Below are 27,903 nucleotides of genomic sequence, written 5' to 3' on the forward strand. Positions count from 1 at the left end.
CGGATGATGAGTGACAGCTGTCACCACGGCTTGTTCCTGAGGCGGCAGCGCCCTCTCGTGCCTGAAGCCCGCACTTCAGGCAGGGCGCCCTCTGGTGGTGGGCGGTGGGTGGTGGGCCAGCAGTACCTCCTATTCAGCGGCCCACACAACAATTGTGAGTGAATGAATTAATAAAATAGCTGTATTTTCATGCAGACAGATTAACAGCGAATGCTATTTTGAAACCAAGATGGCACTGGGAGTCACGTGACCATTTTTTTTTTTTTTTTGACTTATGTCACCACTCTTTCAATTAAGACACACTACCCAGGACTAGGTGGTGAGATTATATCTCCACACTGGCCTGGGAACGCCTCAGGATCCCACAGTCAGAGGTGGTCAATGTGGCCCGGGAAAGGGAATTCTAGGGTCCCCTGCTAAAGCTGCTGCCCCCGCGACCCGATCCCGGATAAGCGGTTGAAGATGAGTGATGAGTGTGTTCTTCATAAAATGCAAACACCTTGCTTCAGTGAGCATCTATGTGTCCCATGCATAAGTATAAGATTTTAGAGCGCAAATGGTGCAGCTCTTCCACTTTGCATGGCATGATGCTATTCTAAACTTGAAAAAAAAAAAGTTGCTCCTATTTTGGTAAAAAATGATGCAAATTATTGGTTGAGTTAATAGCATTTTAAAAAGGAATTGTTTGCACCATCTGTCATGCTTAGTTACAGTATCATTTTATAGGGTAACATATGTCACATATCATAGAATCCAATGACGTCAAATTTGTTTGATGTTTACTTTGGAGATCAAGCATTCAACACTTAAAACTATTCCATTTTTAATCCTTTTATTTCAACCAATAATTTGCATCACTTTTTACCAAAAGTGGAGCAACTTTAACTTTTGACCCCTGTACAAACTGAAACTGACCTTTGTCACCATTTTTGCTGTTTATCTCATAACTCCAGAACATTCAGTCATAGATAGTCCAAACTATACCTTTTTTGGAATTGTTATGATCAAACAAATAATGTGGTATAGTTTTCAACATGACTGGAGCATTTTAAAATTTTGACCCCTGCAGCTCATTAGAGGTCAGCTCCAGGATAGTTCCATATCTGAAAATAAACATTAGTTAATTTAGAATATGTGTGCGAAATTTGGTGCTTTCATCACAAAATTAACAATTGTTACAGAAAATGTAGTTAAGCTGCTCCACTAGTATAAAAGCTCTGGACTTCACCATGGTTCTGTTGTGTTACAAGCTGTGTTGGAGCAGGCTGAGAGCGGTGACCATAAGAAAGATGGTGAATTACATCAGTAACACCTTATTTCATAATTAGTTCACAGCAGTTATGTGCAGCAGCCCAGCACATCTACAACTTGAGTCTTTTGTTAAGTAAATACAGTTAGTTTAGTTATTTGAAGAAACTCAATCTAGAAGAATGTTTAGTTGAATAGCCCGATAAGGACTGGAAGGGCTTTTTTTTAATAACTTCTTAATTTTGCTTTCTGAAGGACATTTTTTCAAATACGAGCGACACGCTGCAGAGCAGCTTGAAGCTCACTCATGGTACAGGGAGTCCCCAACAGGAAGTGCCAAATTTTGAGTCCAGTGAAACAGAAAATATCAAATATCAAACACTTCCTGGATTGACAGATGAGATCCCATGGGATCACAGTGGCATGTTCACACTGACACATTTTGAAATCAGTGTCATTTTGACTGCTAGGTTCTACCTGTCCAGTAGTTTGTGCTGTGTACCACAAAAAGTTCTAATCCACCTTAGTAGAAGCAGAAAATGGTTTGCCTCAGATTTGAACTGAACATGTCGTTTGAACCACGGATGAGTAATGACAACAAAGTTATATTGGTGAGTAAATTACCATATTTTATGCCAGAAATGAGGTCCAGGTTGTTAAATGTGGCATTTCTCCAGTGATTTTTAAATGAGCAGGAGGCTGTTGATTAAGTACAGTAACCTCTTCATTTTGCTCTCTGAGTGACACCAGGATGATGCATTTTACTTAAATACACATGCCATGGAGTGTTTCTCAACAGTACTCAGAAGTATTGGAACACTTGATATTTCATACTTCTTATTTTGTTTATACCATTTCAAATATAAATAAAATAAATAAATCTAAAGTTATCTTCCTTAAACTCAGATTGAAAGCAAATGTCTACAACTTGATGTAAATTAATTAAAAATATAAAATACAGCTTCCTGATGAAGTGGTGTAGAGGAGGATTTTCTTAAAAAGTAGACCTGAACATTCAGCTGCAGTTTGCCAGAAAGTACATCTGAGATGCAAGCTGAGATTTGATGTTTTGGTGAAAGTAACTTTTGTATTTCTTCATAATTGATGTAAATAAAGTCCCAGACATATTCAGTGACTTGGAAATGTTCATGTTTCCATCCCCTGACTTGTCTAAAGAAAACTGGCAATAAAATGGATTATTATTTACAGGTATTATCAACTTTTAGAGATTTGCTTTCAGTTTGAGTTTGAGGAAGATAATTTTAGACATTTTTATTCTTTATATTTTTTGTATTTAAAATGGCCTAAACAAATTAAAATGTGTGAAATACCAAGTGTTCCAATACTTTTGGAGGGCACAGAATCCTAGCCTTATGATGAGTGCAAAATATTATTATATATTGTGATATTATTAGTGTTTTGTTTAAGAATGTTTAATTTTGATTGTTTAATTAGCTTAGAATGCGCCAAATCACAGCAAAAGCCGTCTCAAGGCGCCTTACATAAAACAAATCAACATAAAATTTAATAAATTAAAAATTAATAAAAAAAATCAAATACATAAATAAAAACAAGTAAAAGAATAAAACAAAAATAAAAACTATTCATAAGAAAGAGAATAAAAATAGGTTTTGAGTCTTGACTTAAAAATGTCCACTGACTCAGACTGACTCATGGTCGCAGGAAGACTGTTCCACAGGGTGGGTGCACGATACAAAAAGGCTGTTGCTGTTGCTGCACTTTGTGTAAAATCATAGTCAAATCGTATATCATATTGATATGACAATATTGAGATACGATAATTTAGCCATATTGTACAGCCCTACTGTCAACTAGCTGAAAATTCTGAATATTAATTTACATCTACATTAAACAAAAATGCTTAAAGTGGCATGGGGTTAGGAGGGTTTTTTTGTTTTTTGTTTTTTTTGCCGAAAGGCAAAAAAAAAGAAAAATGCTTAAAAAGGCAAGGTGTTGCAAAGGAGCCTCATTCAGCTTTTGTTCAAACAAGAACATTTGTGGTTATATTGTTTTTAATGTTTTTTTTTGTTTGTTTGTTTTTTTTTTAAGTAATGCTATCCCACTCAAATACAAGTATGTTGGAAAAAAAATGTCATGACAAAAAAACTTTTCCTGCTTCACTGGATGAAAGAAGAATGCTATATGCCCAACAAATATTAATGTTGGGCATATAATGTAATGTAATTTTTTTTTATCTTTTCAACATTATTTATTTTATTAACTTAGATTTTGACAGAAACTTTAAAAAGAACTTTGGTTTTACAAATATTACAACATTAATGTTTTTGGGTTTTTTTTTGGCCATTATTCTTGCTTTCAATGCATCTAAAACCACTCAAAATTGGTTAAAATAAGGCTTGCCAATAACATTTTAGAGGTATAAAACCCTATAGCTTCAGGGAGCTTTGCCCCCTTTTACTCCCACTGGGGGCCCCTGCACCCCTGGCCGTGAACCGTGATCACGTAATTTACCCGGCACTAAAATGGTTCTAGCTAGAACCCTGCCAGACAGATATCTGATGTGGGTGAATTTGGACCTGGAACTAAACATTTTGTTTTCTGTCAATACCTCGTGTTTTCCCCTTATGTATATACTAAGCTGCCTTTAGCATACAACTAACATTCAATTTCTCTGTGTGAGAAATCACAACCTTTCCCTCTGACTTGAGTGTTTAATCACACTTTGTTCCTAAACAAGTCCTATATGGCAGGAGCTGCAGATACCAAACATTCCAAAGCGCAGAAGCAGGTGTTCACACACAATGTAAGAGCACACACTTAAGCATTTTAAAAAGATTGAGCTGAATACACAGTCAGAGAATACTTTAGACACAGAATAAGAATATAGAACACACAAACACCAACACCCGGGTTAACGGTCAGTCTGTCTTTTGTCCAGTCTGGTTAAATGTATATTTATAAGATACACACCTATGGAATTCTTTGTCATCAGAAATAAATCCCAAACAGAACTAAACAGGTTTAATTTGAAAGTTCAACAATGGTTCAAGCAGCAGCAGAAATGTGAACATTAATTAATTCATTTCTCTCAAATCATTTTCAATACAATAGCACTTTGACAATGTTTAATGTTAAGGTTAATTTGTGTTTTAATCTGTACTTTACACCTGCACTGTCTATTTATTCATGGTACTTATTCATTGCATTCATTGTTTTATTTCTAGTATATTTTAGTGTAACCTGACCAGGGACAAGACTGCAATTAGCTGAAGCTAGACATCTTATATGCATCACATGTTCCCATTTTTTGTGGCAACGTTTTCTTTATCATCACTGTTAAATAAACATTATACAACATTTTGAAAACTGACATAGTTACTAAAAGGTGCTTATAGCCTTTGCAATTTGGGTAGCAATATCTCAGTTGGTAGTGAGCCATCTTGTGACCGTGTCGTGCACGACACGGCCGTAGCAGGAAGACAGGTGTGAGCAGCTGGAGCAGGTGTAACCACATCACACAACTGCTGTGAAAAAAAGAAAAGAAAAATACATGCCACCCAAGGGATTTGAACCTGCAATTTACAAAAGCTCTGATTGTCAGCCAGAAACTTTACCACTGCGTGACCATCACTGGCCTGTAAATGGTGCAGAAAAATGCCTGAAATCAACAAGGACATGGACAAAGTGGACTGTGTGTGGCCGCTGTGAAAGATGTTTTATGTATTACCACGTGAGGACAGCAGGTAGACACGCGCCTCACTGAGGAATGTTTGTAAGTTCATGTCCTTAAAAAAAAAAAAAAAAAAAGCTGGGACGTCCAGGAGCAGAGATCACAACACCAGTCACTGTGAGCAGACATGCCCCCTTGTCCGTTCAGCGCCCAGACCGTGTCACTCTCTGTGTTATGTCATTCACTGTCATTGTCATTATTTGTTATGTAATTGCATATGTAGGTATTGTCGTAATTATTTATATACCTGTCCTGGCGGTGGTTTCTGTTTGTAATGTGTGCATTCAGTGTCATCCAGCTGTCAGTGTGCTGCAATCAGCTGAAAGACCCCTCCCCGTGCTGTGTGTGCTCAGACCTGGCTGTCTGGCTGCCATATGATCAGATCTGTATACAGTGGTCCCTCACTATAACGTGGTTCACCTTTCGCTGCCTCGCAGTTTCGTTTTTTTTTTTTTTGTTTTTTTTTGTGCAATTTTGCATGGTGCTTTTTTTTTAACAGCGCATTGTGTTCTGCGTCCTTATCAGTCTGCTCGGTAAATGCCGCAGCGCGCCACTCACACCGCCCCCCTCTCTGCTGTGTGGAGCTGCAGCCAACTCTGGCAACAGGTCCAGAGACTACGCTCGCTGATTTGATGCGGAGCGCTCCAGCAGCATGCAAGGATAGACTTCTTGCGGAAAAATCTGCGCTGCTGCATGGTTTCGGTAACTGCAACCGCAGAGCTCCGTGGCCACAGAGAGGTTTCTTTTTAATGACTTGGATTCTTTGCGGGTCCCGCATCTGTACCCCTGGAGGCAGTGAGCGAAGGGAGAGCATGCGCATTGTGCTTTGCGTGTGTCTGTTTATAATCTTCTTGCCCAGAAGAAAGAGTGTTTACACAGGAGAGAAAAGTGAGAAAATGTTAATGCTTGTTTGAGAAAAGTGTATAAAGTGTGTAGTGAGGGGTTTTACAGCCTTAAAACATGTATAATAATTGTACAAAATAATGCTGACTACTTCACGGATTTTGCCTATTGTGGGTTATTCTTAGAATGTAACTCCCTTGATAAATGAGGGACCGCTGTATACATATAAGCATTTTATGCAAGTGCCCCCCCCCCTACCTCTGCTTGTTAGATTTATCTAAGCAGTTTTGGATACTGTCAAAAGGAAAATCCTGAAACTCCTCATTCCACAAACAACCCAGATTCCACATTTCTCTGCATATTTCTGAATAGCCTCTCTCAACTTTCCCATGCATGCTGCAATTCATCCATTTTCAATCTTCTTGCACCCAAGAAATATCCCCATAGGCCCATAATCTGCACGGCTCCTCACCAGATGTCATCAAGCTACCTTCTTATGGTCATCAAACTCATCTGAAATTGGTGACTTCCAGATGTCCCGGGCTACCTGCGTGACTCTGACCAGGATCAGAGTGAAGCGACCGGCTGCGTCACCACATATGCACAAGCACAACAGAAATCATAAATTGGCGTCGGGTAGCGTGGTGTTGTGTGGGTGTAGCAACCAGTCATGTTAAATACCGTAACGTTGCCTCAACTTGCGTGAAAACTACTTCCTTTGTGCATCTCGTGCGTTACCTGTGCTGTTCCATGGTCTGTCTGGTGGATTTTTATTTTGTTTTTTAGCACTGTTGCTGTGTGTTACCTGTGCTGTTCCATGGCCTGTCTGGTGGATTTTTATTTTATTTTTTAGCACTGTTGCTGTGTGTTACCTGTGCTGTTCCATGGTCTGTCTGGTGGATTTTATTTTGTTTTTTTAGCACTGTTGCCGTGCGTCACCTGTGCTGCTCCACAGCCTGTCTGGTGGATTTTTATTTTATTTTATTTTTTAGTACTCTTGCCCTGCGTTACCTGTGCTGCTCCACGGCCTGTCTGGTGGATTTTTATTTTATTTTGTTTTTTGGCGCTGTTGCCATGCGTTATCTGTGCTGCTTCATGGTCTGTCTGGTGCCTTGACTGAAGCGCTCCTTCTGCTGAATCACCTCTAAATTATTTACACATTATTCACTTTGCGTGTTTTTAGGAATCCGCTAGGTTAGCGTAGCTACTAGCTCTTAGCCGATTTAGCATGGCGGCTTCTCCTGTCTCTCCCGTACTTTTCTGCTCTGGGTGTGAAATGTTTAGTTATTCCTCGGCCTCCTTTAGCAGTAACGGTACTTGTAATAAGTGTAGCTTATTCGTAGCTTTGGAGGCCAGGCTGGGCGAATTGGAGACTCGGCTCCGCACCGTGGAAAATTCTACAATTAGCCAGGCCCTTGTAGTCGGTGCGGACCACGGTTGCTTAGCCGCCGTTAGTTCCCCTCTGGCAGATCCCGAGCAGTTGGGAAAGCAGGCTGACTGGGTGACTGTGAGGAGGAAGCATAGCCCTAAACAGAAGCCCCGTGTACACCGTCAACCCGTTCACATCTCTAACCGTTTTTCCCCACTCGACGATACACTCGCCGAGGATCAAACTCTGGTTATTGGCGACTCTGTTTTGAGAAATGTGAAGTTAGTGACACCAGCAACCATAGTCAATTGTCTTCCGGGGGCCAGAGCAGGCGACATTGAAGGAAATTTGAAATTGCTGGCTAAGGCTAAGCGTAAATTTGGTAAGATTGTAATTCACGTCGGCAGTAATGACACTCGGTTACGCCAATCGGAGGTCACTAAAATTAACATTAAATCGGTGTGTAACTTTGCAAAAACAATGTCGGACTCTGTAGTTTTCTCTGGGCCCCTCCCCAATCGGACCGGGAGTGACATGTTTAGCCGCATGTTCTCCTTGAATTGCTGGCTGTCTGAGTGGTGTCCAAAAAATGAGGTGGGCTTCATAGATAATTGGCAAAGCTTCTGGGGAAAACCTGGTCTTGTTAGGAGAGACGGCATCCATCCCACTTTGGATGGAGCAGCTCTCATTTCTAGAAATCTGGCCAATTTTCTTGGATCCTCCAAACTGTGACTGTCCAGCGTTGGGACCAGGAGGCAGAGCTGTGGTCTTATACACCTCTCTGCAGCTTCTCTCCCCCTGCCATCCCCTCATTACCCCATCCCTGTAGGGACGGTGCCTGCTCCCAGACCACCAATAACCAGCAAAAATCTATTTAAGCATAAAAATTCAAAAAGAAAAAATAATATAGCACCTTCAACTGTACCACAGACTAAAACAGTTAAATGTGGTCTATTAAACATTAGGTCTCTCTCTTCTAAGTCCCTGTTGGTAAATGATATAATAATTGATCAACGTATTGATTTATTCTGCCTAACAGAAACCTGGTTACAGCAGGATGAATATGTTAGTTTAAATGAGTCAACACCCCCGAGTCACACTAACTGTCAGAATGCTCGTAGCACGGGCCGGGGCGGAGGATTAGCAGCAATCTTCCATTCCAGCTTATTAATTAATCAAAAACCTAGACAGAGCTTTAATTCATTTGAAGGCTTGTCTCTTAGTCTTGTCCATCCAAATTGGAAGTCCCAAAAACCAGTTTTATTTATTATTATCTATCGTCCACCTGGTCGTTACTGTGAGTTTCTCTGTGAATTTTCAGACCTTTTGTCTGACTTAGTGCTTAGCTCAGATAAGATAATTATAGTGGGCGATTTTAACATCCACACAGATGCTGAGAATGACAGCCTCAACACTGCATTTAATCTATTATTAGACTCTATTGGCTTTGCTCAAAAAGTAAATGAGTCCACCCACCACTTTAATCATATCTTAGATCTTGTTCTGACTTATGGTATGGAAATAGAAGACTTAACAGTATTCCCTGAAAACTCCCTTCTGTCTGATCACTTCTTAATAACATTTACATTTACCCTGATGGACTACCCTGCAGTGGGGAATAAGTTTCATTACACTAGAAGTCTCTCAGAAAGCGCTGTAACTAGGTTTAAGGATATGATTCCTTCCTTATGTTCTCTAATGTCATATACCAACACAGAGCAGAGTAGCTACCTAAACTCTGTAAGGGAGTTAGAGTATCTCGTCAATAGTTTTACATCCTCATTGAAGACAACTTTGGATGCTGTAGCTCCTCTGAAAAAGAGAGCTTTAAATCAGAAGTGTCTGAATCCGTGGTATAACTCACAAACTCGTAGCTTAAAGCAGATAACCCGTAAGTTGGAGAGGAAATGGCGTCTCACTAATTTAGAAGATCTTCACTTAGCCTGGAAAAAGAGTTTGTTGCTCTATAAAAAAGCCCTCCGTAAAGCTAGGACATCTTTTTACTCATCACTAATTGAAGAAAATAAGAACAACCCCAGGTTTCTTTTCAGCACTGTAGCCAGGCTGACAAAGAGTCAGAGCTCTATTGAGCTGAGTATTCCATTATCTTTAACTAGTAATGACTTCATGACTTTCTTTGCTAACAAAATTTTGACTATTAGAGAAAAAATTACTCATAACCATCCCAAAGATGTATCGTTATCTTTGGCTGCTCTCAGTGATGCCGGTATTTGGTTAGACTCTTTCTCTCCGATTGTTCTGTCTGAGTTATTTTCATTAGTTACTTCATCCAAACCATCAACATGTTTATTAGACCCCATTCCTGCCAGGCTGCTCAAGGAAGCCCTACCATTATTTAATGCTTCAATCTTAAATATGATCAATCTATCTTTGTTAGTTGGCTATGTACCACAGGCTTTTAAGGTGGCAGTAATTAAACCATTACTTAAAAAGCCATCACTTGATCCAGCTATCTTAGCTAATTATAGGCCAATCTCCAACCTTCCGTTTCTCTCAAAGATTCTTGAGAGGGTAGTTGTAAAACAGCTAACTGATCATCTGCAGAGGAATGGTCTATTTGAAGAGTTTCAGTCAGGTTTTAGAATTCATCATAGTACAGAAACAGCATTAGTGATGGTTACAAATGATGTTCTTATGGCTTCGGACAGTGGACTCATCTCTGTGCTTGTTCTGTTGGACCTCAGTGCTGCTTTTGATACTGTTGACCATAAAATTTTATTACAGAGATTAGAGCATGTCATAGGTATTAAAGGCACTGCGCTGCGGTGGTTTGAATCATATTTGTCTAATAGATTACAGTTTGTTCATGTAAATGGGGAATCTTCTTCACAGACTAAAGTTAATTATGGAGTTCCACAAGGTTCTGTGCTAGGACCAATTTTATTCACTTTATACATGCTTCCCTTAGGCAGTATTATTAGACGGTATTGCTTAAGTTTTCATTGTTACGCAGATGATACCCAGCTTTATCTATCCATGAAGCCAGAGGACACACACCAATTAGCTAAACTGCAGGATTGTCTTACAGACATAAAGACATGGATGACCTCTAATTTCCTGCTTTTAAACTCAGATAAAACTGAAGTTATTGTACTTGGCCCCACAAATCTTAGAAACATGGTGTCTAACCAGATCCTTACTCTGGATGGCATTACCCTGACCTCTAGTAATACTGTGAGAAATCTTGGAGTCATTTTTGATCAGGATATGTCATTCAAGGCGCATATTAAACAAATATGTAGGACTGCCTTTTTGCATTTACGCAATATCTCTAAAATCAGAAAGGTCTTGTCTCAGAGTGATGCTGAAAAACTAATTCATGCATTTATTTCCTCTAGGCTGGACTATTGTAATTCATTATTATCAGGTTGTCCTAAAAGTTCCCTAAAAAGCCTTCAGTTAATTCAAAATGCTGCAGCTAGAGTACTGACGGGGACTAGCAGGAGAGAGCATATCTCACCCGTGTTGGCCTCTCTTCATTGGCTTCCTGTTTATTCTAGAATAGAATTTAAAATTCTTCTTCTTACTTATAAGGTTTTGAATAATCAGGTCCCATCTTATCTTAGGGACCTCGTAGTACCATATTACCCCATTAGAGCGCTTCGCTCTGACTGCAGGCTTACTCGTAGTTCCTAGGGTTTGCAAGAGTAGAATGGGAGGCAGAGCCTTCAGCTTTCAGGCTCCTCCTGTGGAACCAGCTCCCAATTCAGATCAGGGAGACAGATACCCTCTCTACTTTTAAGACTAGGCTTAAAACTTTCCTTTTTGCTAAGGCTTATAGTTAGGGCTGGGTCAGGTGACCCTGGACCATCCCTTGGTTATGCTGCTTTAGACGTAGACTGTGGGGGGGTTCCCATGATGCACTGTTTCTTTCTCTTTTTGCTTTGTATGCATCACTCTGCATTTAATCATTAGTGATCGATCTCTGCCCCCCTCCACAGCATGTCTTTTTCCTGGTTTTCTCCCTCGGCCCCGACCGGTCTCAGCAGAGGACTGCCCCTCCCTGGGCCTGGTTCTGCTGGGGGTTTCTTCCTGTTGGAGGGGGGTTTTTCCTTCCCGCTGTGGCCGGGTGCTTGCTCGCGGGGGGTCGTTTTGACCGTTGGGGTTTTTCATAATTGTTGTGTGGCCTTGCCTTGCAGTGTGGAGCGCCTTGAGGCAGCTGTCTGTTGTGATCTGGCGCTATATAAAAAAAAAGTTGATTGATTGATTGATCTAGTGCTCTACGCCAAAAATCCACAAAAAAATTAAACAGCATCCTCTTCGTGTTACCCTTTGCCTCCCTCAGTGTATTGTGGCATTAGGCTGCAGAACGGCGTCATCATGACGCTGCATGACCCAACTCTATGTTGGCCAGGTATGAAAGGGGCTTAATCCATCTGGTGGCATGACGAGCTGTTAGGATGAAAACCTGGACAAATTTCTGATGCAATTTTTCGCTGGACTGAGGAAGTAGTCTTTTTTTTTTTTTTTTTTTTTTTTGGAAGTATGACAGACTACATCGTCAGAATTACTTTTGAAATATCAAACTGTTTTTCCAAGTTGACTGAGAACAATTTTGGACTCGTATTTAAAGTTTGTGTTGAACTGGTGATGTCAAAGCACCAGTGACACACACCGAAATGTAAGTCCTGCTTCTCTTGTTTATGATTTAATATAATATCAAATGACAAGGATGTATTTTAGCCATTATATAAAAAATAATGAATGTTTTTACATTCTTTCAATGGAATTAATATTTAATTTGGTGAAAGCTGGAACGTACCATTCAACTCAGCTTTGCATCGTTGAATGGAACTTTCCATCTTTCACCTCATGGAATATATGTACCATTGAAGTCAGAAACATTCATTATTTGTATAATATGTATCTGAAGTAGTGTAACCCAACTGGTAAAAAAAATTACAGGTGATGTAACCACATTATATTCATAAAGATCATGTCAGAATGCCACATTGGAAGTATGCGCTGTATGTTTTATGCACAACAATAAGCTAAAATAAATGGTTTACCTTTCAAAAAGAATGTTTTTTCAGTGTTGAACAGCAATTCTCCACTTAAACAACAGGGTAGAAATACTATATCTGACATAGTGTAGTGCTGCTGTCACATAAAATGCATCTTGCAGTTGGAATAAATATCATGCACCTTGGATGTAACAAGGGTAAAAAAACAAAACTGATGGTTTTCACAGATTGTTTAGGAACACTGATTTCTTCTTCTTTTCTTAAAATCCCTGATTCTATACCATTTTGTTGAAATGCAGACATGGTGTTCATCCAGTGATTGGCCTCAACTCAAAGACGTGCGCTCGTTCTTGTTCACTGAAGAATTTGTTTTGGCAGTGTTCTCTTCATCATCTGTGGTCTGACTGTGTAATGTTTTTTCTGACGAGAGGGAGAGAATATGTGCAGGATATTAATCAAACATTAAAAAATAAAACTGTACGGGTCATTATAGCAGAATCACTATCGTCTGCAGAAGCAGACAATGAAGCAAGATGTGGTAATTTTGCAGTGTTTTTACATGGCTATGATTAAATAATTGAAAAATACATGATCCTAAAGGTTTTCACAGTTGTTAACGAAACAAAGATATTTGCAACTTAAAAAATAGCTTTTCATGTTTCAGTTTGATGTCACTCAGTAGTGTAATGAAAGTTCTTCCTTTGTACCTGATATAAAACTTGGGTTGGGACAGCTATTTAAAAACATTTTGACGAATCGCGTACCAGTAGTCGTGGACTAGTCGTGGCTGCTGGTGGATCCATGATTTCTGTCCTCTGTAAAAAAAAAAAAAAAAAAAAAAAAAAAAAAAAAATCTCTGCAGTGGTAACGTATCTATTTTTATAGCATTGCAGAAAATTCTGAATTATGTAAATAACTGGTCAACGAGAAGAAAATTGGTTAAAGAGTTGGGTACGAACTTGTTATAGTCAACTATGAGTATTACGAATAGTTGTCCCAACCAAACCATGTCTCTGCACTGAGATATGTCATGTCTTTCTGTCTGTCTTTTGTCATCATGAAACAGAAATCAAAATCCATTTGACTGTATCAGTCTGGCAAGTGGAAAAAGTTGAAAGTGTTGAAATTTTGATGGGATACACTGTCACAGTGTACAGGCGCCACAATCACAGACAGGGGTCACAGAATTTGCTTGTTATTTTATTAAAACTAATAGAATATCCAGTCTACCATCTACACATGATAAATATGTGATTGCCGAACCCTTTTGTGTTGCTTGGATTTTTAAAGCAGCACAAAAAAAACCCCAGGCTCAATAAAATAAAGTTATTAGTGGAAGATGCTGCCAAATGTGCAAAGCTCACTGACACATTTTCAAGAAGACAGCCAGAAAAGGCAACTGGTAAAGGGAGATATGTTTATTACTTAACTTAAAACTATCATAAAACTATGATTTATGCTATGGTACCTCAATCAGAAATCAAACTAAACAATAGCCTTTAAAAGCTAGAAATGAAATTATATAATTTGGTGATGGCTGTTGAAATTTATTTTAATGCATTATGTAATATTTTATTTCATGATTTATTATTGTTAATAACTTTAAAGATGTAATAATATAAGTATGACAGGTTTGCTGAAAAATAACCTTTTTATGGCATGCTTTTTGTAGCATCTGAGGAGCAAAGCCAGGCAGAAAATATTGAAGGAACTGAAATTAGGGAGAGGACAGACATTGCTGAGTGCAGTGGTAAGTAAAACAGAGGAAACTAAAACTTGTTTTTCAGGACTACTTCAAGTTCAGTGTGTGCTGAAGACATGCATTAACATAAAGATGTTGTTAGTGCCCTGGCATTAGTATGCCCATCTGCATATTATTTCATAGGTGAACCAGATGCTGAGAGAAGGGAAAGAGAGACAATGTGCAGTGAGGTGAGAGTAGTCCAGCATATACCACAACAGAGGGACAAGAAGCAGCCCAGGAAATACAAGCACAGGGACAAGAAACAGCTCAGGAAACACAACCCCGGGGCAAAAAGCAGCCCAGGAAACACAAGCATAGAGACACAACACAGCCCAGGAAACACAAGCATAGGGACACAACGCAGCCCAGGAAACACAAATACAGGGACACAACGCAGCCCAGGAAACACAGGCACAGGGACAAGAAGCAACCCAGGAAACACAAGCACAGCGACAAGAAGCAGCCCAGGAAATCCAAGCACAGCGACAAGAAGCAGCCCAGGAAATCCAAGCACGGGGACAAGACGCAGCCCAGGAAATACAAGCACGGGGACAAGACGCAGCCCAGGAAACACAAGCACGGGGACAAGACGCAGCCCAGGAAACACAAGCACGGGGACTAGACGCAGCCCAGGAAACACAAGCATGGGGACTAGAAGCAGCCCAGGAAATACAAGCACAGGGATAAGAGGTTAATGTAGATGAGACTGAACATTTTCATTTTTTTGTAAAAAAGCCCATGACCAAGAAATGTTTTATCATTGTTTTCACCCTCAGCAGTCTGTTAAACAAGCCATACTGACAAAAGGTTTTCACAACAAGCATGGCACCAACCGAAAATGGTTAACATCCTCAGACAAATCACAATCACTTCATTGTTCTGTATGCTTGGCATTTGCACTTATTTCAAGTGATAGTCCATTTGTGAAACATGGCATGGAAACATGTTCACCAGAGGATAGAAGAGCACAAGAAGAGTAAGCTCCATAGAGAGCGCGCCGATGCCTTCTTTATGACAGCTAAAAAAAGCAGATGTAAAAAGCCTTGTTTCTTGTATACAAATGTCTTTAAATCATAAATGAGATGTCAGGTAATGGAATTAATTATTGATGTGATAAAAGCCATTGGAAAATATGGACTTAGTTACAGGGGAGATAAAGAAGAAGCTGCTTACACTCTTAAAAATATTGCTGTCAATCATGACAACTTCTTAGAGTTATGATTACTTTTGAGTCAGGATGATCTTTGTCTCCAACAGCATATCAACAGTTGTACTGAGCAAAGCAATAAACTTCATGAGAGTGGTGCAAAGGGAAGAGGATCACTTGTGACTCGAGCAGAAACTCAGCGAAAGTGTCACGCTTTGAAATGACTGACGCGCAGTGAACGCATCAGCTAGCAACTCGTGTAGCTGTGGTGCTCTGATCGCTTCATCCACCTTTTATAATGAAATAATGCTGAATTTGTGTGGAAATGACTGTTGTACAAAAGCTTCAGATATCTGTTGCTGAGATAGATGATGACTGGAGTGCAGTTGTAAGCACAAACAAGATAATACATGAACGGCGGCTGATGACGCATGCGCAGTGAAGCCAGGGCGGACCAATTTCTAAGGGGGGGCCATTCGGTCTGTGACACCGGTAAACTCCCAGGCTAAAAAGTTGCCCACTCCGCCCCTGCTGCAAAACCCGAAGCCTAAGTCATAGGAAACACACGGAAAATGAACACGGAACTCTATCAGAATTAAGTGTAAACATGAATAACTATGCAAAAAAAAAGAGAAAAAAATATGATAAAAACCACAGAGCACAATGGAGAAACAAAACAAGATCACAATGGGCAGGACACAGACAAGCTATCAGACGCTGTGCACAGTTGTCAGGCGTGACCATGGCAACTGCATGCGACTGAGGGAGAGGGGGGCGTGACAAAGAGACACAATGAGGATGTGTACACCCACAAGCACATACACTCCAAGGGAAACAAACACGAGCAAACACATGACGGCTGACACAAAGACATGACCAAGGGGCATGTCCACGCACAGACACACATGCCACTGGGAGGCAGAACAAGACAGGTAACAAGAACATAACATACAGACAGATGACATGGACGCAAACATGACAGATGACAAGGCTCAACAAAGACAAACACCATAAACCCAGCCCTGACAAAACCCCAACAGATTAAACTCTAAGTGCAGCAATGTATTCATAATGAATAAAATAACCTTTAAAAACTGTGTTGTGAATTGAAGAATTATTGCTTTATTTCAAACATTTTCAGAGTGCAAATAATTGTTTCCTCAAATTTTAAAAAGGTCATAATGAATATTATATAACGGCTGAGTGGATCCTCGTCATTTGATTGGTGATTTGTATATCACTTGACATGGATTATTCATTCCATTTGTGTTGCATTGCATTTAGAGTGCAATTTGGTTCCATTTAGAGTGCAAATTTGGTTCCATACGTTTGGTACCAGTGCACTCTGCACACACACACACCTAACACACAACGCGTGCACGCACACACAAAACCAATCCACTGCTCTGTAAGCCATCTGGAGGCTGTTAGCAGGATGTTAGAATGAAAAGCTGGACTTTTTTTTCACTGCGCTGAGGAAGTACGCAGTCTTTTTTTTTTTTTTTTTTTTTGGTAGTACACGTGCAGACAAGCTCTTTCCTGGTGCACATGAATGCGGGACAATGATTTCATTGAGCTAACTGATGGTGCTAGTTCTTGTAACGCGCGCGCGCACACACACAAAAATCCACTTTCTGTTGTTTAAAAATGAATAAAATATCAAATGACAAGGATCTATTTTAGCCATTATAGAAAACAAATAATTAATATTTTTACATTCTTCTTTTACATTCTTTCAATGGAACAAATATTTAATTCAGTGAAAGCTGGAACATACCATTCAACGAAGTATGTTGCAGCTTTCACCTCATGAAATATTTGTACCATTGTACTCATAAACACTCATTGTTTGTGTATTCTTGTCATCTCCTAAATTGTATATTTGCATTTTGTTGATGTAAAAATTACAAGTTATTAACCAAAGGTTTGAGTAGGAGCCTTAAAGATGTTCTTCCGATGGTCATATAGGAGGACCAGACAAGCTTTATCAAAATCCATCACTATTTTTTTAAAGTGTGTGGTTTGCCTCTTTAATATACTATATTCTTCTGCATATGAAGCTCCTGCATGTGTTAGTACTTTAGATGTTGAAAAGGCATTTCACTGGGCCGACATTTATCTCTTGGACACAGTGATCAACTTTCCCCTCAGTTTCAGTATTAACAAATTCAGTATATTTAAAACATTTTAACTTCCACAATGGGACCCATCAGGGCTGTCCCTTAGGGCCCCTTCACACATAATGCGAAGTTGGTTGATTTGTATATAAAGTGCGCATGAAGCAGAAATCGTATGCAAATCGTGTAAAATCGTACCTGCCTCTAACACCTTGTACACCTGTTGGTACAACTATTTGTGCACACCAGTGGCTGAAAGACAGAGTGTGCCCTGCGTAAGCCCATCGAACCCTCTCGCAGCAGGTGTTGGTCAAATTCCAGCTGACACACATGAACATCGAACACCACTCACTTGGCACTTAGTGCGAATGGCCACACATTTTCTATCGTCACAAAAACAGTCAGCAGACAATCACTGTTGAGCTGGATGTGAAATTTGTCTAAGTGCCCCATGACTGTGGAGTTGCCAAGTGCACATGTGGATACTGTGGATCACACAGTACTTTTTTCCCAGTTAGAACATTTTATTGGCATTCATGGTACTGCACTTAAGTGATTTAGATCATATTTGGCTGAAAGGAGCTTTTCTGTCATGATTGGGGACCTCTCCTCATCAACTGCTCATCTGTCTTGTGCTGTGCCGCAGGGTTCTGTCCTTGGGACGATTCTATTTTCTTTGTACATTCTGCCATTGGGGTCAGTTATAACCCCAGCACAATCTGTCCTTTCATTGTTATGCAGATGATCTGCAAATCTATTTGCCTGTGAGGACTAATGGAAGTGATGCTTTATCAACATTATTTAATTGTATTCGTGATGTAAAGCAGTGGCTGTCCCAAAACTTCCTTTACCTGAATGATGGTAAAATGGAGATCATGGTGTTTGAGCGCTCTGGCATACCAAATGTGGTAACATCAAATTTTGGTGCTTTGGCTTACTATGTAAAACCAGCTGTCAAGAATTTGGGAGTGATATTTGACAGCTGTTTGAGGTTTGATCAACAGATAAACTCTGTTGTCAAAGCAAGTTTTTTCCAACTTCGCCTTTTGGCTAAAATAAAGCACTTTCTCAGTAGACGTGATCTTGAGACGGCCATTCATGCTTTCATCAGCTCCAGACTTGATTATTGTAATGCACTTTATTCGGGCATTAATCAGTCATCTCTTGCACATCTCCAAATGATGGAGAATGCTGCTGCTTGTCTTTTAACAAACACTTTTAGACGTGAGCATATTCTGCCCATCCTGTACTCACTCCACTGGCTTCCAGTTCATTTTAGAATTGTTTTTAAAATTTTAATGTTTGTTTTTAAAGCTATTTATGGCCTTGCACCTCCCTACTTGTCTGAAATTTTAACTTTGCACACCTACAGTAGGACGTTAAGGGTGTCTGGCCGGCTTTACTTAGATGTTCCAAGGTCAAGATATAAATGATGGGATGATCATGCTTTCGTGGTAGCTGGCCCCAGACTGTGGAACGAGCTACCTCTTGAGTTACGTACTATTCCTGACCTAGCACTTTTTAAATCTAAGTTAAAGACTTATTTATTTAAAATGGCTTTTAACACTTAGTGGGGAGGTGACGTTCTGTTTTTTTTATGTGCTGTTTTAAAATTTTATTCTATATGTTTTTTATTTTTGTGAATTTGTGTTTTTAATGTTAAGCACTTTGGACACCAGTTGGTGCTGTAAAGCGCTTTATAAATGAATGTTGATTGATTGATTGACATGTGATGTGTCAGCGTGTCGGCTCCCCCACCAACATGTGCACATGTGTGGTTCGCGCCCCCCTGCAGGCGAGGTACCTCTCATCTGATCACAGAGTGACACCTTCGTCTGTGCGCTGAATGGACGGGGGCGTGGCAGCTGTTGACAACTCTGGTCCTGGACATCAGAGCTACAAAACACGCAGTGTGTTTTGACGGACACGTGTGTGTATGCTTGCTGTCCTCACATCAAAATAAATAAAAGCATATATCACTTTTGCGACGGGCTGGAGAGTGCGCACATTGAACGTTATGTCTTGTCTGACAGGACAGTGAGCGGCGCACCGCAGAACCATATGACAGGCCAACAGTATGACAAATACGCCACTTTCAGTCACATATCAGCAGAAATACGCCATACCAAATGCCATTTGTTCAGTTATCACAGTGCTCTTTTTTTTTCTTTGTTTAGAAAATATGTTTATCTGTTTGTTGATTTTAGCCATTTCACACTCCTGTTATAAGAGTGATTGTCATGCAATGGTAACGTTTCCTTCTGGTAATCAGAGCATGTGGGTTCAAATCCCACGTGTGGCTTTTTTTTAACCAGCGTTATTTAACTGCAGGGTTCTGTATTGCATCCCCTTTTAGGTATTATTCATATCAATCCTGTGATATTCACTAATTATACAGCAAGTTTTTATTTTATTTTCCTCTACATCAACGGCGTGATATGGTGCAGCTCGTCCCACAGAACACAATGTGAGCAGTTGTAGCTGCTCGCACTGTGTTCTTGCTCGAAAGACACCATTGCATGCACGAACCGTCACACTGGGATCGTGCGCGTCTGCCCGTTGGCGCGATGTTTCATGGTTCACTCATACGAGCTGTTTCGCCGTGAGTCGCCCTGAGTTGTACATATTCACACTATGTGTGAAGGGGCCCTTAAGCACTCCACTCTTTGATTTCACTATTGGACCACTGGCTATCACACTTTGTAATTGTAGTTCCATATGAGGCATCTGGAGAGGGGACACTGAATATAAACAGGCATCCACATAACTGGTACTCATGGTGCTTGTCCGTGCTAAAAATAAATGATGCGCAGCAGAAAACACAAGGAAAGCACTTCATAGGAGGAAAGCAATGACAGTTTGTAGGAAAAGTGTTTTCCTCTGTGTGCAGTCTGCTGTGCATCAATAATTTTTTGCACACAGGAGCATGATGAGTGCCAATTATGTGCACCCCTGAATATAAAGCATCATGCCATTCAAATGAAAAGTTAGTTTACATTTCCAATCCAAGTGTATCCCTGCCAGATGGACTTAATCTGCTTGACTAATTAGGCCACATTTCTGAGTACAAATAAAGTTACACAAATCCAAGCTATTTTCAGTGAATAAAGACGAGTTAAACCTGTGTGGAAGGACTTTCACAAACAAATGAACTCCTCCTCCGTGTGCTCGTCATCCTTCCATCCATCATTGTTCATAAACCATATCTGTCCAAGATGAAGTTATTCGGGTGAAATCCAGAGCTTAGGCCCAAATAGGACAAATGTCAAAGCCCATAGACTTATCGATTATTAAAAAAAAAAAATGTTAATTGCAGGCTTAATCCAGGCACATATACATGGAAGTTCATACTTAAACTTACTATAAAGCCATCATGAAAACTACTTTAAATCACTAAAATGAAACTGCATGACTTTTAACACAAATACGAGTACTTACGCAGGGAATTGTTGCATTTGAATAATGGTCTCTGGAAGAGGCATTCCAAAGGCAGCAGGAGACTCAACAACCCAGACAGAACTGTAAGGCTGGTCATCAGGATGTAGGGCAGTGAAGCCCAATAACTTCCTGTGGCAACATTAAGAATGTCTTGTATCACATGTAATTGATGTCTTCATTGTATTACCAGACATTCTTTCCACTGATTGAAATTTGAGGTCAATCAACATCAGATTCAAAATTTTCTTTTTTTCATTCCCAGTGTGATATGGGAGCATTCCCAACGTGCTCTGTTTTAATGTGTATTTGTCCATTTTTGTTAAAAAAAAAAAACCAAAGTACTCATAATTGTAATGTACTTTGAGTGATGCATTAATTCAGCACTTTATTTTTTTTACTTGAGTAGGTTTCTCAAAGAGGACTTTTCACTTTTACTTGACTCAATTTTCAAGCTTTCCCCAGGAACTCATAGCCAAATTAAGCCATTTGTCCATCACTATTCACCAACAAGCAAAATTAAACATGCATATTAACAGCCAACCAAACATGTAAACACAGGGTACAGAAAAGCTCAGAGTGCAGAAGGAGTGTTGCTTCATTCTCTGCACAGGATGCCATTAAACTACTCATTTTATTGTGTAAAACCTGAGGTAGAGCACTTTCAAAGTTGAAGTTGTTTTCCATTAATTTTTACTTTTATTTTACTGTTAATTTTTGTCATAAATCTAGTGTGACTCTTAAATAAATTAAGGTCCAGGAATGGGTCTAAAAGGATACAACACTTTGCCATGCCAGTTGTACCCTACCAGTGATTTTGTACCTGTAAAATTAAACAAGGGTCCACAGCAATCACTTTAAATTCAGCGTCTTTATATGGTACATTTCTGACAAATATGCCTTTAGGGACCAAAATAGTATCACTATTTCTCTGTGTGAAGGTATGTGGATGGACCTAAAAGGACACAAAGGAATAGGGGTACCATATTTGGACTAAAAGCACAGCTGAAGTGACAATAAATTTGTATGCTTGCTTTTTCGCATCTCACTGTGGGTCCACTATGTGAGGCTTTCTAACAAGTGCATTCTCTAAATACACTGGACTGGACTTTAAGCCAGCTTTTTGGCAGTGTGTGGTATAAATGCTTTGTGGTTCCAGACAGTACCAGCTTTAGGGCCCATTCACACAGTGCAAATTTGGTCGAATTGCACATGAAGTGCACATGAAGCAGGAATCGTATCTAATATGTGCAAAATCGTAGCTGCCTCCAACGCCTCGTACACTTGTTGCCACAACTATTTGCGCACACCAGTAGCTGAAAGACAGAGTGTGCACTGTTAGAGCCCATCGAACCCTCTTGCGGCAGGTGTCGGCCAAATTCTAGCTGACACACACGAACATCCAACACTGCTCGTTTGGCACTTAGAAAATGTGTGGCCATTCGCATTGTTGACACGAAAACAGTCAGCAGATGATCACTGTCAAGCTGGATGTGAAATTTTAAAGCCACGAGTGTGGCTTTGCAAACAGACATAGTGACATGTTGGTGTGTGTGTGTGCTCAACTGACAGGGGATGTGGCCGCCCACAGGAGCAGCTGTGGAGATCTGTCGAACTGGACATCATGGCGCATGTGTCTGCTTGCTGTCATCACGTGGACATACATAAAAACATATATCTCTGTTGCAAAGGGCTGCAGTGAGCGCACCCACTGTGCACATATTGGCATGCTACCCCAGGTGAAATGGATCGTCAGATCATAATGTGCAGCGGGCGATCTGAATGTCACGCCACCCACATGAGCTCTGTTCCACATGACATGGTGTCTGTCCTGCCACGCATCATCCACAAGACATGTGCACAGGGTCAGCTGGACACACCACCAGAAGATGTGAACATAAAAGTGGACTGCTTCTCATTTATGTCATTTCATGACTGTACGCCTGTGACCATGGGTCATCTCCAGAGAAACAAATGGATCATATTTGTATTGCCTGCTTGATAAGAGGGATTCAATGAAATGCTGTGTTTTTATATGGTGTGTGTGTGTGTTTTTTTTTTAAATACGTCCATGTCCTTCTTGATATCAGGCATTTTCCTGCACCTTTCACAGGACAGCGATAGTATCTCAGTGGTAAAGTTTCTGGCTGGCACTCAGGGCTTTTAGAAAATTCAGGTTTGAATCCCATGTGTGGCATGTGTTTTTATTTATGTTCACATCAGCTGCGCAATGTGTAACCACACACACTGTGTTCCTGCATGCATGAAAGCATCACAGCATATTTTTTGATTTATTTTTTTCTTCACAGCAGCTGCGTGATGTGTAACTACATTGCGCAGCTGCTCGCACTGTGTTCCCACATGCACGAACCATCTCAGCGGCATTGTGAATGCTTGCCCATTGGGTCGATGTTTTATATGTCATATGAGCTGTTCCACCGTGAGTTGCCCTGAGTTGTTTATTCGTACAATGTGTGAAGGGGCCCTTAGGCCTGACTACACCTCAGTTTTAGACTAGCACTCCCAACTGAGTGTGAGTAGTTTCATGATTAAGGGCATGAATGCTGCACAAATCACACAAATTGGAAAAACAAACAGAATTCAAGCTGCATTCGTATGGGACAGTGGTATACAAATGCCAGTCGAATACCCAGAAGTAGCCCGACAACCGGCCTGAATTAAGCTGGATACTGGCCGCCAGGAGTGGGAATTCCCACTCTTACATGACCAATAGGCTAGGAGAGAGAGGCCAGTATTTGGCCTAATTCAGGCCAGTTGTCGGGTTAACCCAGAATGTGGTACGAAAATGACTCAAATGATTCGTGCACATTCTGAGAGCAGCAGCTCCTAAATCCAGGTCGACTACCCACAGTGCAGGTCAAATGATGTAACATAAAAAATCAAAACAAAATAAAATAAAAAAGATAGACATAAAGAGAACATAGCACAAACCCCACAATGCTGGCAGAATGCCTCTCCAATACTGTACGTGCGATCCAAAGTCTGGGTGGAAGGCAAGCGGGGAGGGGAGCACATAGCATGGCGAGCGCTGTGGTCACTCTGTTGAAGACTTGCTGTGTCACACTCTTTGTTGCCGAATGACATCCAACCCATGGGTTGATTACATGTAAGCCAGGGTCCCCTGACTATTGCATTTGTGCTCTAGTGTGACGGGGGATAAGAGAGATGAAGTGTAAAAATGGCATGCAGCAGGTGGAAGACGGTGCCCAGATTCCTTAGTAAGGTGTTTTGCCACCATATACTGCCAGAACAGCTTCAGTGTTCCTTGACATTGGCATCACAATGCCTGGAATACTACCAGATTGATGGAACACCATTCTCTCAAAATATATTTCCTTATTTTGTCTTTTGGTGATGGTGTTGGAGAGTAAAATGTATACTTTAATAAGTACTTAAATGCACTTTCCTGCTATGGACCAGTGGATAGGTATTTAGAAATTGTGTTGGAGTTAAAAAGAAATTAAAGTTGCAGAAACACTCAATGAAACCATCATAGGCTACGTTTACATGTTGTTAATATTCGGGATAAGGTCAATATTCCGGTTTCTGAATCCTTAGGAATAACCCGTTTACATGCTTAAGCAGACAGAGTTACTCCTGTATACATGGTCATTGGTATCATTTGGAATATCCCCATCTAAACAGCGATGCACGTCTTCCACCGGTGCTTGATTTGGTCTGGCGTTTGTGCAAATCCTGCTTCGCGTAACTTTTCGGCCACCTTCTTGTAAATTTCACTATCTCGGTTCTTTCTACCGTCAATAAAAGACATTATATTCATGTCTTTCACGATACTAATGAAGTACTCGGTTTCCTCCTCGCTCCAAAAGTGTGGTGCTGTGCTGCCGCGTCTGGATTTCCCAATGCTTGTTTACCTCTGCTTCTGTGGTGTCCGGTGGGTCGCACATGCCACATACAAGTAGTTGCCGTACTCAAAAGACCAAGATTCCTTGCAGATAAGACATGCGCAGAACACAAAATAATGTTCCTTTCTATGGGGATATTCCAATGTGCGTTTATATGATCTGATATTCGGGTTAGAAAAGGAGTAACCCAGGGGCCATATTCAGGTTTTTAAAAACCGGAATATGAGCATATTCTGGTTTTTGTGGGTGTTTACATGGCCGTGCGCAACCGGGTTATTACTAATATTCCAGTTATGAAAGGGTTATGAAAGGGTTATTGGCTGCATGTAAATGTAGTCATAGATGGAGGACAGAAGCACAGCTGTTATCTATTACAGGCAAAGATGAGATCACCCTTACTCAAGAAAATGATGTACGAGGCAGATATGCTGTCGATTCTGGAAGCCATGGAGCAGGTGCCCAGAGCTGTATTCCTCAGAACAGTTGGGTAGATTTCTGCTGAGTATGCGTACACAGTACCAAAGGATACCGTGATTGCCAATTTTCCCATTAACTCAAGAGCAATAACCAGGGAAATCAGACCTGGAGAGAACAGAGCATTAAAATATTCCAGTTTACATCTATATGTCACATGTCCAACCTGATCAGTATTCATTCAAAACATTGTTTAATTCAGAATTCAAGAGTACAGCTCCTGTGAAGTTGTCATTGTACAGATGTTATTGCACACATCTGCGTTGTGTGTCGCCCTGGTCCCTGCTCCTCTGCCCTCCCTCTCTTTCTAGGTGGCGCACCTTGTGGAGCTGATGAGCACACCTGCCTGCAATCAACCTGTCTGCATATAAACGCTGGCTGATCAGCCCCAGAAACTCAGTGTTCACAGCCTGGTAACCTGGCCACTCTATTTCCTAAATGAGCCACTTTGGCTGCACTCTGTCCGGATTTTGAATTGCTGCTTGTTATTGCATTTTTGCTGTGTTCTGACGCCGTGCATTCTAATGAACTGTGAGCCGTTGCGGCTCAGGTATTCCTACACCTGCACTCAAACTGTCTCTCCTCCTCCGCAGTGACACCTCCCTCCATCAGCTCCACAGGGCCGGACAACCACCACTGGTAGCAGCCTGTGAACAGAACTTATGTCTCCTCTTTTGTCCTTTATTTCACAATTATGACAAGAGTTTTTGGAGTGAGCAGCAGCCCCACATCAGCCGAGTTTCGTTTTCTTTTTCCTCTTATTTTACGTGCACGCGCGAGCGAATCGTCTGTGGAGATTATTTTACTTAACTACACAGATGTATAATAAAGCAAATGGTGACTGGTTTCTAAACACAATTATGACAGTTTCTTTGGGAAAGAGCGAGGAGCAGCACCACAGCAAGCAGCAGTTTCTTTTTTTTACGTGCGCACGCGAGCAAATCGTCCGTGGAGATTATTTTACTTAACTACACAGATGTGTAATAAAGCAAATGGTGACTGGTTTCTAAACACAATTAGAGGTTTTGGAGCGAGCAGCAGCCCTACAGCAGAGTTTCTTTCTTTTTTTCTTTCTTTTTTTTTTCTTTAATACGTGCGCGCGCAAGCGAATTGTCTGTGGAGAATATTTTATTAATTACCTACACAGATGTATAATAAAACAAAAGGTGACTGGTTTCTAAACACAATTTGGTTTCTAAGCAGCAGAGTTTCTGACGCAGCGGGGCGAATTTTCACAGCAAAAGCAGAGCGACACACCGGGCGAAGGAGGCGCGTCCATCGCCACGCGACCCCCACAAATTTGTAGCATCTGATCGCGCCCGGTGTGAACGCAGCATGAGAGACAGAATCTTAAAAAAAAAAATAAAAATCTAGAAAATCACAATGTATGATTTTTAAATAATTAGCATTTTATTGCACAAAATAAGTATTTGACCCCCTACCAAACAGCAAGAATTCTGGCTCTCACAGACCTGTTAATTTTTCTTTAAGAAGCCCTCTTATTCTGCACTCTTTACCTGTATTAATTGCACCTGTTTGAACTTGTTACCTGTATAAAAGACACCTGTTCACACACTCAATCAATCACACTCCAACCTGTCCACCACAGCCAAGACCAAAGAGCTGTCTAAGGACACCAAGGACAAAAACTGTAGACCTGCACAAGGCTGGGATGGACTACAGGACAACAGGCAAGCAGCTTGGTAGAAGACAACAACTGTTCTGATTATTTATTAGAAAGTGGAAGAAACACAAGATGACTGTCAATCTCCCTCGGTCTGGGATTCCATGAAAGATCTCAATTTGTGGGGTAAGGATGATTCTGAGAAAGCTCAGAACTACACAGGAGGACCTGGTCAATGACCTGAAGAGAGCTGGGACCACAGTCACAAAGATTACATTAGTAACACATGATGCTGTCATGGTTTAAAATCCTGCAGGGCAGCAAGGTCCCCCTGCTCAAGCAGCACATGTCCAGGTCCATTTGAAGTTCACCAGTGACCATCTGGATGAACCACAGGAGGCATGGGAGAAGGTCATGTGGTCAGATGAGACCAGAATAGAGCTTTTGGAATCAACTCCACTTACCATGTTTAGAGGATGAGAACAACCCCAAGAAAACCATCCCAACCATGAAGCATGGGGGTGGAAACATCACACTCTGGGGTGCTCTTCTGCAAAGGGGACAAGACGACTGCACCATATTGAAGGGAGGATGGATGGGGTCATGTATTGCGAGATTTTGGCAAACAACCTCCTTCCCTCAGTAAGAGCATTGAAGACGGGTCATGGCTGGGTCTTCCAGCATGACAATGACCCCAAACACAGAGCCAGGGCAACTAAGGAGGGGCTCCCTAAGAAGCATTTCAAGGTCCTGGAGTGGCCTGGCCAGTCTCCAGACCTGAACTCAATAGAAAATCTTTGGCGGGAGCTGAAACTCCAAACCTGAAAGATTTGGAGAATATCTGTATGGAGGAGTGGACCAAAATCCCTGTTGCAGTGTCAAGAACTTGGTCAAGAACTACAGGAAATGTCTGACCTCTGTAATGGCAGACAAATGTTTCTGTACCAGTTGTTAAGCTCTGTTTTTCTAGGGAGTCAAATACTTATTTTATGCAATAAAATGCAAATTAATTATTTAAAATCATACAATGTGATTTACTGGATTTTTTTTTTTTTTTTTTTTTTTTTTTTTTTTTTTTTTTTAGATTTTGTCTCTGAGTTAAAGTGTACCTACGATAAAAAATTATAGACCTCTCCATTTTTTGTAGGTGGGAAAACCTGCAAAACTGACAGGGGGTCAAATACTTATTTTCCCACTGTATAATAAGTGTATGTTGGTGTCAGCAATGGTTAGTTATGAGTGTTCAAATGTTCCAAAACAGAGCAAGTCCCCAAATATGGGGACTCTAGAGTTTAAGAGGTTAAAAGCACGTGTGCAT

General features: G+C 40.7%; 1 long non-coding RNA gene across 1 annotated transcript; it reads left to right on the plus strand.

The window, feature by feature from the left end:
* The first annotated feature begins 1,006 nt into the window (after window positions 1–1,006).
* LOC117517077 lies at window positions 1,007–27,903 on the plus strand. The gene is made up of 3 exons (XR_004562642.1): window positions 1,007–1,206; window positions 23,133–23,137; window positions 27,893–27,903. It is a non-coding gene; the product is annotated as an uncharacterized LOC117517077 (long non-coding RNA).

Source organism: Thalassophryne amazonica, chromosome 9 (genome assembly GCF_902500255.1).
Source record: "Thalassophryne amazonica chromosome 9, fThaAma1.1, whole genome shotgun sequence".
In the NCBI taxonomy this organism is placed as follows: domain Eukaryota; kingdom Metazoa; phylum Chordata; class Actinopteri; order Batrachoidiformes; family Batrachoididae; genus Thalassophryne; species Thalassophryne amazonica.